Source organism: Protopterus annectens, chromosome 16.part0 (genome assembly GCF_019279795.1).
Source record: "Protopterus annectens isolate FY-2018-M chromosome 16.part0, PAN1.0, whole genome shotgun sequence".
NCBI lineage: Eukaryota > Metazoa > Chordata > Ceratodontiformes > Protopteridae > Protopterus > Protopterus annectens.
In genome coordinates this window covers 696,514,282-696,527,244 of record NC_056750.1, presented here as the reverse complement: position 1 = coordinate 696,527,244, position 12,963 = coordinate 696,514,282, and the positions used below count along the sequence as shown (strand labels likewise).

Genomic DNA, 12,963 nt, shown 5'->3' with positions numbered 1-12,963 from the left:
AATTTACATGTCAAACTTCTCTAGTTATTTATTGTCTCAGGTGCCCTTGTAACCTTTTTTATGTGGGAGAAACAAACAGAAAATTTAAAATTAGAATGCAGGAGCATGTTCATAATATCAAAAGGGGAGCAATGGAAAGTCCAGTAGCTTTACATTTTATGGAACAACATAATAGTAACGTGAATGTTTTGGAGTGTACTATTTTAGAAAAAGTTTTTGTTAGAAAAGGAGATGATAGATTGTTGAAAAATATTTTATTATTTAAAGAAACTATTTTCATATTGAAATATAACACATTATCACCCAGTGGTCTCAACAAAGAAGTCAACTGAAGATGTTTATTGTAATATATATATTTTTTATATTATATATATATTTACTGTCTTTTTATGTAATGTTGCTTTAAACAAATCTTTTAACTTAAATTGATTTATTACTTGAGTAATTAACTGTTATTATCCAATTTTGGCTGGTATAGAAGGGAGTATGTATTTATTATTCTTTGTGTGCTCTAGGAAGGCTGTTGTGGCCGAGGCGCTAAGACATATTAAATTTGCTTCGTGGAGAATTCGTGTTGTTTTTTGTTATTTCTCAGTCCCTTCTGGACTACTGTTGGTCGTTTTTTTTTTTTCCCACCGTAAATTTACCTTTATTCTTCATTCTTCAGTCAGATAGTGTTCTGATGCTGTGCCTTCACCTTCTTTCATTTTTTTTCACTTCACCTTTGTCCTGATATCTAAAAGTATGGTGGCTCTATGTTATGTTGTTCTGTGACTTTCTTTCTGATACAATGTACCTATTAACTGCCTACAGAACATTCATTTTCTCTCCTTTCCTCATCATTCTATCTATCTTAGTAGCCCTGAACTTTACATTCTAAACCAACATTAGGTAACTTTCTATGAAGGCCACAAGAACTGAGTACTACATTCCAGGTGTAGCCTAACAAATAAAACACACAGCTGAGGAACAGCAGTTGTCTCCTTTGAATACATGTCCCTTCTAGTTGTTTCCACCAAGACTATGCCAATTACAATCTAGTCAGCCACTAATTTATACTGGTTACAGTGCACATAGTAATACCAAACATTTACAGATATGTCAGGGTCTGGTGTTTCAGCTACAAATCATTATACATCATCTTAACAGTGAAAGTAGCAAGTCAGAGAATAACAGGAACAAATGGTAAATAACTTAAGAACTGGGTATATCTGATTAAAAAGAGACCCATTAAGAGCATTCATGCCCTAACTGCAACATTTCCTTTCACCAGAGCATAGAGTAGGCAGTTCTACCCTAGTAAGCTTTCTCAGTACATACCATGCTTGGGTTGAATGGCTTTTCATTATCTTTTCTTTTGAAATTTCTCTCACTTGCTGTTGCATCAGTTTGCCTATCATATCTGAAAATATTTTGCTAAGGAAAACAAATACAGCTAGGAGGCTCTAGCTTAGTTATCTTATATCCACTGAGGTCATAAAGCTATTCAGACTCAAAATTCACAACTCTGACTCTGTGCTGTCATATAAAGCTACATTCTTTGTTTCCTGGGGTCATAAATCTGTTAAGCCTTTTATAGTCAGTTCAGTTCGAAAAGTGTTAAAATGTGTTTTTAATTATATGCAATATTAATCTGTCTATCTGCATGTCCATGATGTAATAGCTAGGTGTTATATGTGTAAATATCTGAAAATAGTCTATATGTTGTCTGCACACTGAGTCCAGAGACACAGAATTTTCTTCAGTTTTTGCACTTGCGTGATTTCTAAATGACAATAAAGTTTATTTTCACTTTGATAGTCTGAAGGTGAACAAACCTGATAACCACTGAGAGGCACTTCAGTAGGTACAAGAGCTGACTCACGGTAGGAGGACAGGACATAAAGCTAACAAAATATCACATTTCTAAAACGTTTAGTTATTTCAGTTATTTCTTCATCCTTGTGCAAGAAATTTCATAGATGGTACCATCTGTACGTGTAGAAACACAAATATGAGTCGCTCCAAAAAGTCAATGAAATTTTTACTGATGATAATTAAAACTTGATTATGTCCCACACTACTTCCTAAGTGAATAGAACTGTGATCTGACAGCAGACAACACGGCAATGTTATCTCAAGAGCTGTGCTCTCGCAGTGAATTATGAGCAAAAATATCTTTCCAAGAAAATGAGAGCTTGACAGCATGCATGCCTCAACGAAGGCATTTATCATTAGAAAACAATTAAAATTAGTCACACGTAGTTATATTAGAGTTATTGCAGGATTCAATAGTGAAGAACTTCCTGACAATTTATATACTTTTTCAATTTCTGCACTTAGTGGTCCTTTATGCTTTAAGTAGATGGACAGTAAATAGAGAGAAACAATCTCTATCATCTGCATTCTGTTGGCTAGGGGCAAACAGGGTTACAAGGTGCTTTGTTTCATTTGAAAGAAAACACAAGTTTGCCAGATTTCACTGTTCATCACTCTGATATAAAACTCTAAAAACTTGTAAAAGAGTAGAATTTTGAAATGTAAAATGTGGTGACATGATTATGTAGATACAGAAGATATGAACATGCCATGGAGATTAAGTCAAAGTACAAAGAAAAATACAATGTTCTTGAGGAAAACAATGTTGCTATATAACTTGATCCCTTATAACTAAAAAATCCAAAATTGCAGTTTCTCAAATACTCCCCATTACACATGAAGTTAAAAAATACATCTCAAAATGCTTATTCATAGGTAGGTAAGCTACACTACACTCCAGCATGCATGCTAACTATACAGTTGCACAATACTGAGGCGGAGAACCCCCCCCCAAAAAAACATGCATAATGATTTTACAGAATCTCTTGATTTGCTCTCAAATGAGCAACTGATTTAAAAGATGCCATGCAGCAGAAAAATATGGGATAGTCTTAAGAATATTAGGAGTTAAACAGCAACAAAAAAAAAAGTTAAACAGAAGTGATTGAAAAATCCAGGAAGCACTGTTTACAGTATTTAGTCTCTATGTTTTAAAATATCTACTAAGATCCACAGGAAATGTGCAGTAAATATGATGGTGACAAATAAAGGACAGCTGATTCACGTCACGTAAATTATTTAGTCTAAAAAAAATTCTAGCCCTGAAGTGAACAACAAAAATATTATTTTCTACTATGAATGAAATAAGAAAATCAGTTTGTCTTGAGGCATTACTGCCTCATCATGAAATTTTCAGCGACCCATGCATGCATCTTCTATACACTGATCTTAGGAAAGTATAGGCCAAGATAATTACTAAAGCATCTTCTGTACACTGCTCCCAGAAAAGTATAGGCCAAGATAATTACTCAAGCATCTTCTATACACTGATCTCAGAAAAGTATAGGCCAAGATCATTACTAAAGCATCTTCTATACACTGATCTCAGAAAAGTATAGGCCAAGATCATTACTAAAGCACATGATGTTTTGGAGGATTCCTGAGGAGCTTAAACAACTACTGAAGCTATAAAATGATGAATTACTTGAATTATCCTGCTGTAAGAAGGGTTGTATAGCATGTGTATATTCAGGGAATGGTCAAAGTGGCTAAACTACACTTAGACATCAAGAAGAGACTCAGAAGGGGTGCTGCCTCTGATTAGTTATCCTACTGACACAAACTTTTGAGTAACTAGTGTTTGAGGCAGGAGTGGGCTATGTGCTTACTAGTCTTGTCTGCATGTGACATAAACTAATATAGTAGTCAGGCGATCCAGTATGAATTGAAAGATTCCACTAGACTTGCACACTATTTTATCAGTGGGACCTTCTTTAAAAGTGCCTTTTACCTTGAGCTGCTCAAGAGGTGTGGTAGACTTGCCTTCCACATCACATGGGATAGAGTATTTTTCCACTATTGTTTTCCACTGACGTGCCCATGCATTGCAACTAGAAGAAATTATTCATGTCAGTGTTCAAATGAAAGGCCACCTCTAAGCTGGCGGAATAGCTTGTAGTGATAGAAGCAAATCTCATAGTATTTAGTGAAGAGCAGAAGAGGTCTCTAACTTCATTGTGTTCAGAAAGTTTTTATCACTGAAGAATAGCCCATTTTACTGGTAATCATACATTGACTTGCATTCACTATTAAGTCAGGCATTGCACTTTGCAGAGCTCCTCAGCCCTGCAGCATCAAATGTAAGAGAAAGTCTTATAGCCTTCAAGCAGTGGAAAAGGTTCAAATGCTCAAATTCTTCTTATGTAAAGAGATGCAATGGGTAAGAATACTTTATTTACATTACTATGGACTGTTCACAAATGAAATGGATGATTATGTTATGGAAATCTTGCCATTTAATTGGCTCTTTATATTGGATGAATCACAAACATAATATTCACAGAAGTTAATAACGTAAAACCAAGGGGAAAAAATAGCTTTATTACCTTGGAGTTAACTAGCTGTAGTCATAAATTCAGTCATACTCTTAACTAAAGAAACTATTTCCTAGTAAATTATAGCCATAATATTGGCTTTATGGAATTGCTAAAACATACTTAACAGATAAATTAATCTGACAAAATGTTGACCTTTTATTCCCAACTACTTGATACTTGGTGAATTAATAGATTAACTCTTACACACTTTGCATAATGCATTACATTATGTTTATCTTAATGGCCAGTGCTTATGAAATGTATGGCTGCTCATAATGGTGGAATTTTTTTCCACAGTTCACTGCTGCATGTTTAATTACTGAAATATCACCATTTGCATTGTTAGCCATCAGTGTTGGAAGTGCTGAAGTTGTTCTGGGAACACATGAATACTGAGTATTTTGCAGCATATGTGCTTTATACAGCTTAACAAAGAACACAACTGACAGGTAATAGATAAGCATTACTGTTCTGGCTCACATGTGTTGTTTATTTGGCCTTCATCCAGGTGTTCTTACTCAAATTCTGCGTTATGTGTGTGCTCTTATACTTTCATGCATGTCATCTGTGCACACTGTATTTACACTAACTTTTATGTAAGTTTTTTGTCTGTTGCCCCCATTCTGATCCTTTTCCTATTGCTTTCTTCACCCAAGTGATTGAATTTATTTATTTATTGTTTGTTTGTTTTCTTTTTCTGGCTTAAGTGGTAACAGTCTTTTCCCTCACACTTCTCACTTTTCATATCCTTGTGGTAAATTCTTCCATATTAACCTTACAGATTGTTTTCCATCTGCTGTATCCTTACAGTATAACATCTTTTTGTCATTTTATCATTTTTCATGCAGTCCAGTGTTCTTTTCAGATATTCTCCCAATGTCCAAGTAGCTTAACAGATCTCCCATCTCATCCTGAAATGTAGTTTTAGCCATAACATGTGGAGTGTGCCTCAACGGTATTCCTTTCCTGCTGCTAAGCTAACCTGAATTAGTTTTCCCTTTAAACAATACTTGTGTTCCATTAATAGCCCAAGGAAGAAGTTTGCCATGTTACTACAAATAAATAGGACAATAATCTGCATAAATTCTCATAATTCAATGAATAAGTCAGCAAACAAATGAACAAGCAAAGGCAGTGAATGCTTCCTTAGTGAGATTCTTTCTTCTGAAAATTATGAGGTAATGCATCTATTGTTAATAACTCCCTTTCATTTGTTGTGCCACTGCATTGTGAGATTCTTGACAATTTCTTTGCAGTAGACAAATTTAATGGAATACTATAAAATCATCCCCAAAGCTAGAGACTCATGTTGCTAAACTGTCTGATCTAGATGATCTGCAATATTGGCCTCAATTAATGGGAATGAAATCCAGTTCCTCTCATAAAGCCACTGATATAAACACATGCCCTATAATTAACAATGCAAATGTGGCTGAATGATAGCTTAATTTAATTAGGACTTCTGTCTCAGCAAACAAGACTTGATCTGTTTTCCTGAGATTTAACATTTAAAAAAATAATTTAAGGTGCATAAAATAATTTGAACCCACAAGAGAGATACACCTGCATTTTATGTATCACAGAGAGCTGCAACTTACTTATTGCAGATTTTTTGTGGTATTAGATTACCCTCTGCTGGCGAAAGTGTATATAATGCACAGTTTCATGTTTTCTTTCTTGCATTTGTATTGTCATGTTGCCTAATGTAGACAAGGAGGAGAATATGAATATCAGAGCAGTTAGGTCACCAATTCTCACTAAGGGGCAAATAATAACTCTTAAACCTAGTTAGATGACTAGCACCTCACTTCAGATAACTATTGGAGCCTGGAACTATAGTTCTGAGCCTGTGAAAAATGTAAATGAACAAGAAAACTTGACTCACATTACTTGTTTTTCTAGTCAGAATTATTTATCCTTCCCTTGAATCAATCACTAACAGGGCCACATAAAAGAAATTGTGTTCAGATTACTCTCATGGTTTTCATTCAACATTTGATTTTACAGTCCCTCTGTAACCATCTGCTGTAAAACTGCATATTATTTTACTATGGCTTTTCTCACCGCTTTTACTGTAATTATATATACAGCTGGCAGGCTACCATCAGTTGGCCAGAATTACAAAGTCTAGGTCCAACGTCGGTTGCTGTTGCCTCCTCCCAGACGTCAGTGTGCCAGGGGTATAAAAGATGCAGCCGTCGCCATTTTCTTCAGTCTTTCTTGCTGCGCGGTGCCCGAAGCAACAGCAGTTAGCAATTGCCGGTCGGCCAACTCCTGAGATTTTCAAATCCAAATTTCAGAACCGAAGTCTTCATTAAAGCTAAGTACCCCATTGGGGAAACTTTCTTTTTGCTCCAGACTGATATCAGAAAAAGTTAACAATTGTATTTCTTGTGGGAAGCAAATACCTCATAAGGATTTTCACTCTTACTGTATTCCTTGCCTAGGCCCTGATCACAACGTTACTAGCTGTCGGTTTTGTGCTAGATTTAACCAACGCACTATTAAGCGTCGGGTCGACTTTGCATTTCATTACTTTGGCCGAAGATTTAATTATATAATGCCGTCGGAACAGCTGACAACCGGAGTTTACAAAAAATGCAAGGACAAGGAAAAGGATAGGCATCCGAGGTCCAAAACCGATGATGAGGCCTCTGCAAGGTCAGTCGCTGGTCCTCAGTGAGGCACTTTCTCAGCCCCTGGTGCCCGCTACCTCAGAGCCACAGGCCGCTTCTGACTCCCACATGGAGCCAACTGGGCCTCTGGATACTCAAGGTATTGGACACTCGGAAATCATTCCCTCAGATTGGTCCGGAGCTGCTGAGCAGGCATTGGCTTCTGAGGGTGTCTTCAGACCTACACAACTATATATTAAGCCATCTTCAGCTTCAAAGACAAAGACTAAAGCAGCTCTAAAGACAAAGAAACAAGTACAGCATTCTCCTACTCAGTCTACCATGCCTAAAAAACAGATGCTCAAAATGGCTGAAGACCTAATTACTTTGATCAGGGGCTCCCATCTCCCGCCTGATAAGAGGTCTAGGCAAGAGACAGAGTATTATTCTTCTGATCAGGTTTCTATTTCCTCTGATTCCTCTTCTGTACAGGATTATTCCATGCTTCCCTATGAGGATTCTGAAGCTGAAGATTCCATTCCTTCAGCCTCTCCTCCTGAGGATTATTCTTTTGGGGAAACCCTGCATACCATGAGGGAGCATTTCCACTGGGAGAGCCAATATTATTCTAAATCTAAGAAAAGGCTCAGAGACTTTCTGCTACTTCCTCAGCACAGACCCCTTGCTATTCCACCTGTTTTAGACATTGTAGATGATGTATTTTCAGAGTCCGGCCTGTCCCCTGACTCTTTACCCCCTGCACCTGCTAAGCCAGACGGATACTACAGGGTTCCAGATTCCCATAAATTCCTATATAAAAACCCTGCTGCTGATCCAGAAACTATATCTCAGGGTCCCAAAGGGGTTAAAGCCTCCACTGCAAAAATCCCTGTCCCCTCTGATAGGGATTCTAGGGCTCTAGACAGATGGGGGAAAAAAGTATACACTTCTGCTACCTTGGCTGTAAGGGCTTTAAATTGTCAGTTTCATATGCTTAAATATCAGCAATATTTAATGTCACTGCTTAAACAGAAATTGTTGACAAATACTGAATGTTCCGAGAACAAGGAATTGCAGGATTTATTGCATGCAGCTGAATAAGTGGGAAAGCATACTTTGCAATATGGTTATGATTCACTGGAGGCCTTGTGCAGGGCCGCTGTTACAGGTTCTGTTATTAGAAGGCATGCTTGGTTAAAGGAAGAGAATCTGCCTAATCATGTTAAAGCAAAATTATTAGATGCACCATTGCAACATGATACGTTGTTTGGTACTAAAGCAGAAGAGGTTTTGAAAAAAATGGAGGATAAAGCAAAATCCATGCAGACAGTCAAGGATTTCTTACAGGTACATCCACCCAGGTTTAGCAGGAACTGGCCTTCTAAAAATTGGTCCTTTCCAGTGTCAGACAGACCACAAAGAGGCAGATACAGGCATCCCAGAGGCAGATCTCAGCCCCAAGGCTCATACAGGCCTAAACAATGGGGTGCTCCTACCTCCAAAAACAGAGAAGACAAATCACAACATTACAGGAAACAGTCCCAATGACGTTCCTCTGCCAGATCCAAGCACTTTTCTTTTGGCAGGCCCCTTAGGGGGAAAACTAGCACTTTTTCCATCAAATTGGCAAACGATTACCCAAGACAAATGGGTCCTGAACATAGCGTCCCAAGGCTACAGGTTCCATTTTCACACTCTACCAAGGTCAAAAGGTATGCCAGACCTGCCACACAATCAATGGGCAGATGCTCAAAAACTAATTACAGCCCTCATGGACATGAGGGCCATTCAGCAAGAGCAGGGGCAAGGATTTTACTCCAGACTTTTCCTAGTACCCAGGAAGGACAGAACCTGGAGGCCAATACTGGACCCGCCTATACTAAATATGTTTCTGGAAGTTCCAAAATTCAAGATGTTGACTCTACAGCAGCTACTGTCCATGCTGGGCAAGAAGGCTTGGCTCTTAACTTTGGACTTAAAAGAGGCAGACCTGCATGTCCCAATCAGACAATCTTGCAGAAGATACCTCAGATTCATAGCTGGCTCAATGCATTACCAATTCTCTGCCCTGCCCTTTGGCTTATCTACTGTTCCCAGGGTCTTCACAAAATGCCTGGCACCAGTAATTGCATTTTGCAGACAAAAAGGAATTCAAATATATCCCTACTTGGATGACTGCCTAATTCAAGCAGAGAACAAAGACATTCTTCTAAAGCATCTGGCGTTTGTAAAAAGATTATTCACTGGTCTAGGGTACACAGTAAATGAAAAGAAATCAAAACTAGTGCCCTCTTAAGAGATAATATTCCTGGGTGCAAGCTTAAATACAACTGCCCAGATGGCTCATCTCACGCCAGACAAACAAAAGCAACTGACTTCTTACTTCAAGAAATTGGCAACAAAAACCCACTTATCTGCAAGGAAAATCCTGCAGGCTCTGAGTTTCACGGCATTCTGCATTCCACTAATTCCATATGCCAGACTGCATATGAGGAAACTACAATGATATCTAAAAAGTGTTTGGACTCAGCATTGCCACAGCCTGGAGACAGTAATTGCACTCATTCCCTGCCTGCAGCAGGAGTTTCGATGGTGGGCAGAAGCCTGCCACCACAACAAGGGTCTGCCATTCAGTTTACCCACAACCAGACAGACACTGACAACGGATGCATCAGATTATGCCTGGGGGGCCCATATGGCAGGAAAATATATTCAGGGCACATGGCCTGCAAACCAGATGCATCTTCACATCAATCAAAAAGAGATGCTAGCTGTTCAAAATGCCCTGACAGCTTTCAAGGACCTGCTTCATCCAGGACAACTACTGATAAAGGCAGACAATACTACGGTCATGTGGTACATAAACAAACAGGGAGGTACCCATTCCTACCCTCTCTGCAGACAAGCAATGACCTTATGGGACACAGCATTGGCTTTTCAAATTCACCTGCAAGCACAATTCCTGCCAGGAAAAACAAATACTCTGACAGACGAACTAAGCAGAAACCTCATGGATCTCCACAAATGGAAACTGGATCCACAAGTCTTCAGCATGATAATAAGGAAATGGGGATGCCCAGGCATATATATATATTTATATATATATATATATATATATATATATATATATATATAGATAGATATATTTGCCTCCCCTCACAACTGCCAATTGCAGAGATTTTGCACAAGGACTTATCACAAGCAAGCATGGAAAGTGGATGCCCTATCCTTCAGCTGGAAAACTCTAGCAGTATATGCCTTTCCTCCACTGCCTCTCCTTCCCAGGGTACTCCTAAAGGTCAGAGAAGAGAAGCCAAAAATGATACTGATTGCACCAGAGTGGCCATGCCAGCACTGGTACCCAGTCCTAAAGAGCTTGTCTCAAGGTCCAGCATGGATATTGCCTCAAACTTCTCACTTGCTGACCCAACAAAACAATCAGATCCTGCACAGCCAAATCAGGACCTTAAATCTGGCAGCATAGCGGATAATGTAACCATTCTGAACACTCCTCTTTCAAAAGCTGTTATGGATGTTATCTTGGAGGCCAGGAGGCCCAGTACCAGAAAATCTCATGCAGAAGAATGGAAGAGATTCCGTGCTTGGAACCAGGAACAAGGCATTGACACGTGTGTACCAAATATACCTCAGATTTTACAATACCTAACTGAGATGCTGAACAAAGGCCTTTCTTTCTCATCAATTAAGATTCATGCCTCTGCCATTTCAGCCCATTACAATACGGAACCACCTATCTTTTCTCATCCTTTACTAAAGCAGTACCTCAGAGGGGCCAAAAACATTAGGCCTCCAAGGAGAGCACCAATTCCGGCCTGGGACCTAAATTATGTTTTGGAAAAACTCACACTGCCTCCTTTCGAGCCAGCTTCAACAGCATATATAAAATTTTTATCCTGGAAAACAGCTCTACTCCTAGCAATAACCTCTGCAAGGTGAGTCTCGGAGCTACAAGCACTCATGGCTGTGGAACCTTTTATCATTTTTCATCCAGACAGGGTTTCTCTGAGGACAAACCGTACATTCATGCCTAAGGTGGTATCCAGTGTGGCCCTCAACCAAACCATTCACTTGCTTACCTTTTATCCAAATCCACAGAACAAGAGTGAGAAAATTCTGCATTCTTTGGACATACACAGGCAGTTACGTTTCTACATGGGCAGAACTAAAGCTTTTAGAAAAACTGAGCAACTTTTAGTGTCATATGCTGCAGGATCACAAAGAAAGGCTATCTCAAAACAGACTATCTCTAAATGGATAGGCCATTGCATCTGTTTCTGCTATTTTCAGCATGGCAAATCAGTGCCTAAGAGCATTAGGCCTCATTAAACCAGAGCAGCAGCCACTTCAGCAGCCTTCCTCAGAGGAGTACCAACCAAAGATATCTTAGAGGTTGCTACTTGGAGTTCAGTGCACACTTTCACAAAGCACTACCACTTACCTCTTTACTCTAAGTCCAGAGCAGGCTTTGCCACTGCAGTTCTGCAGGGCCTCATAGCCTCTCCTAATCCTATTTAGCCCAGCCACCCATCCTCAGCATTGGGATTCAACCCAAGAGTAATGACTGCAACAGTGAAACATGATGAACATAGTTCAGCTGTGTACCTACCATATATGTAGATGTTCGAGTGTATTCACTGTTGCAGTCCAGGTTACCCACCCACCAACCCCCTTCTCTTTGCTGGGACTTTTCTGCATTTCTCTACCTATTCAACCTATTTGGTGTATTTGCTTGTAGACAAAGGGAATGTTAATTTTGTGCATGTATTTTTATTGGCATATTTTTTCAGCCTACCAATTTGGGGGCACCTGTTATCTGGGGCAAGAAAAACTGAAGAAAATGGTGTTGGCTGCATCTTTTATATCCCTGGCACACTGACGTCAGGGAGGAGGTGACAGTAACCAATGCCGGACCTAGACTTTGGAAATCTGGCCAACTGAGGGTAGCATGTCAGCAGGATAACCCAAGAGTAATGACTGCAACAGTGAATACACTCGAACATCTACATTTATGGTAGGTACACAACTGTACTTTTGGTATATACCTCTCCAAACACCTGCACCAACTGGAAAGGTCACAGAAATACCTCACAAAGAGAATCCATTGCCTCCAACACTTGTCCTATGTGGACAGGCTCATATCATTATCACTCTACTCTGTATCACACAGACTGTTCAGAGGTGATCTGTGTCTTACCTACAAGGCAATCTCAGACCCTGCTGTACTATAGATGCTCCATATCCGTAAGTCTAACTCCTCACATAGTACCCAATTGAAAGGCTTAAATCTAATATGTGACATTAACAAAACTTGCTGAAGAGACAGATTTGTCTCCCAGAGGCTGCCCCGTCTCTAGAAAAGACTCCCCCATACATGACAAAGAAAGTACTTCACTGACCCTCTTCAAGCATAACCTTGATGACGGATGGGCAACCACAAATTTGTCCCTGGGGTTCCATCTGTGTCCCTCACTGACACGGATGACAGGTACTGTTTCTTTTTTGGGGATAAACTCTTGGCTAGGCTTGTAAGGGCCCCAGAGCCATTAGCCTAGTAATCTCCTATGATACATAAATAGCTTGAATCATTTGATCTTTTCATTTCTGAACAGTTATTCTTCTGTTGTATTTGCTCCATACCGTACTGTAGTGTACAACCCTTATATGCCTTTCCATAGTTTCTTAGAAGCACTTTTCAAATTATACCAACGTATGATTTTCATACGTATCTTAACATTTCACTCTCTTTTTTTCCCCTCCAGCCTGCATTTTCTTGTAACAGACTCCTCCAGTCAGAAGACACCACAATAGCCACATTGCTAGCTTAATTTCCTACTGCCTTTCCCTTCATCATTTGCTTTACTGGACCTATAATACATGGACAGCACAGTGGTACAGTGACTAACACCGCTGCCTCACAAGTGGTTGTCCGTTTT

General features: G+C 39.3%; 1 protein-coding gene across 1 annotated transcript in view; it reads left to right on the top strand.

The window, feature by feature from the left end:
* Positions 1-12,963, top strand: part of CARMIL3 (capping protein regulator and myosin 1 linker 3) — a 3,552,770-nt gene that overhangs the window by 3,272,674 nt on the left and 267,133 nt on the right. The gene's annotated exons all lie outside the window — the stretch shown is intronic.